The following is a 2,265-nucleotide window of genomic DNA, read 5'->3' as shown; positions in this document are numbered from 1 at the left end:
CTCTCTCTCTCTCTCTCTCTCTCTCTCTCTCTCTCTCTCTCTCTCTCTCTCTCTCTCTCTCTCTTTTTTCATAAAGCAGCAGTTGAAGTTGTAGCCCACCCTAGGGGTTGAAAGCCTGTATCCCATCCAACCCTGAAAGCTGTTTTCACTCAAAACATTGTCAGCGTGCCCATGCATGTCAAAGGAAGTTATTTGTAACAAGGGGGATAGCAAGCTATCCTTTAGATCTGTCATCAGGCTGTGGAGGGGAAGCTCACTGTTCACTGGCAGCAACACCTCCGCCAACCAATCAGAGGGCAGAAAGGGGAAATAAATAGGAAACTCTGTCCCCTAATGGATGGCTCACGCTTTTGGTTTCATCATCCAGCTGGTGTGTCAGTGGCGACAGCGTTTCTAGGAAGGTTTTTACTTCCCATTTTTGTTTGATTGCTCTTTGATTCTTAGTTTTTCCCAGTGTTGAAAACGTGTTGTGTCCAGACAACAATGCAGAAACTCTAAGCTGGACCAGAAGGTGGGGATAATGCTGGCATGAACACAAAGGGAAAACATTTTGAGCAGAGAAATGGCACCTCTGTGCTTTCTTTCAGATAACCAAAACAACGCCATTTAAAAACGACCACTCGATTGCCCCACCTTTTGTCTAACTTACAACTAAAGGTTTTATAGTGATTAGTCTACTTAATGTGTTTACATTTTTTCATTCAGCATGCGCGGTATATGTGCATGCTCCATCCCTTGTTTCCTGTTTTTGGTGTATTTTCAAGGCATTTTTATTAACAGTATTTTTGGGTCGTTTTCAGTGTTTCCGTGTGGAGGATAGCTTTTCTTGGGAATGATGTCATGTTTTCAAGTATATTTTTAGAAATCCACTTTATACAAATAAAAAAATTACTTAAGAAAAATGTGTTTTGTGTGGATGCGAGCATGCAAAAGGTAGGTTACAACAGCATTGTCTCCCTGCAGTTAGCTGATGTGAGTCACACATAAAGTCACAAAGTCAAGCACTTAAAGTATTGGCTCATGGGTACAGAAAACTTAATTACCAATGGAATTTCTTAATGGGAGTTGTTGTCTATTAAGGATCACACAGCATGCACAGGAGTTTTATTTAGGGCAAAAGCATCAGAACCACGACTGTCTTTAAAAAGAGCTGTTCTGTTGCTAAAAATGCTGTTAAAGTGAGTGAAATGTGCAAGAAAAAATGGCCCATGCAAAATAGTGACTGAAATATTTGAACCTGATTAAAAAACTAAAAATAAGAGTAGAAYTGAAACATTGTTACGTTACTTGTTATATCTATTTTAAGGCTTCGTCCCAGCCAAATTTAATAAAGTCTCGTGCTTCTCAGCTTATGAGTGTGTGCTTTTTGTGATGGAGCAGCGTTCCTGCCGTACGGCGAGTCCAACCAGCTCTCTGGGTGTAAAAACAAACTTTATTAAAAGATCATAGGCACAAGGTCCGACAATAGCAGCAGTCATCAATCAAATGCTGCCATGGTGTGCTTGCCGCAGTGGGAGGTTTGGCTGGAAAAGCATCACAGAAAATGACTCATGCTTTTCCAGATTTGTTCGTGCACTTCTCTCGTGTCTCCTTCCCCTCCCTCGTCAGGAATGTCACGGCAATCATTGTCAGAAGCCGAGTTTGAACCAAAGCATTAATAGAAAGATAAACACAAACAAATGCAAAAGTCACACTGTGCAAAATCCTGCAGCCGCTGGGGTGATGCAGCGCTCTTTAATGTACAGTCTCTGTGTAAACATGCTCAACCTCACACACACATGCATTCACACAGAAAGTCCCCCCAAGCCAATCTGTGCCCAAACAATTGTCGTAACCATTATTCAACATGTGTGGCTAATTTGTCCCAGACAATTTCCACCATGGTTGGATGATGATCTGCAGGAGGAGACAGAACAAAGAAGAGGTGGTCACATGGCAAGTTCCAACCAAACCATCGCACCCGCAAACACAAAGCATGAATGTCAGCACGTTCACCAATCTAGCCACCCCATTATTCCCGTACTTCCATCAACACACACCAAAAAGCTGCAGAGTAATGATCGGGGCTGGACATGATGCTGGAAGTTTGCAGCAAATGTGAGACGTCTGAAGTTTGTTGCGCTGGAATCATTTTACTAAATTAAACCAGCTAAATGTGCTGGAGCCTGTGGTTGGCAGAATATAAAGCGAAGAGTCACTACGCCGTCCACACACATTTGTCAGCTCAGGCGAATGGGCCAATGGAGGATACGCGCACACACGAGT

This window comes from Austrofundulus limnaeus, unplaced genomic scaffold (genome assembly GCF_001266775.1).
Source record: "Austrofundulus limnaeus strain Quisiro unplaced genomic scaffold, Austrofundulus_limnaeus-1.0 Scaffold2, whole genome shotgun sequence".
Taxonomy (NCBI): domain Eukaryota; kingdom Metazoa; phylum Chordata; class Actinopteri; order Cyprinodontiformes; family Rivulidae; genus Austrofundulus; species Austrofundulus limnaeus.
This window is presented reverse-complemented; position numbering follows the sequence as displayed.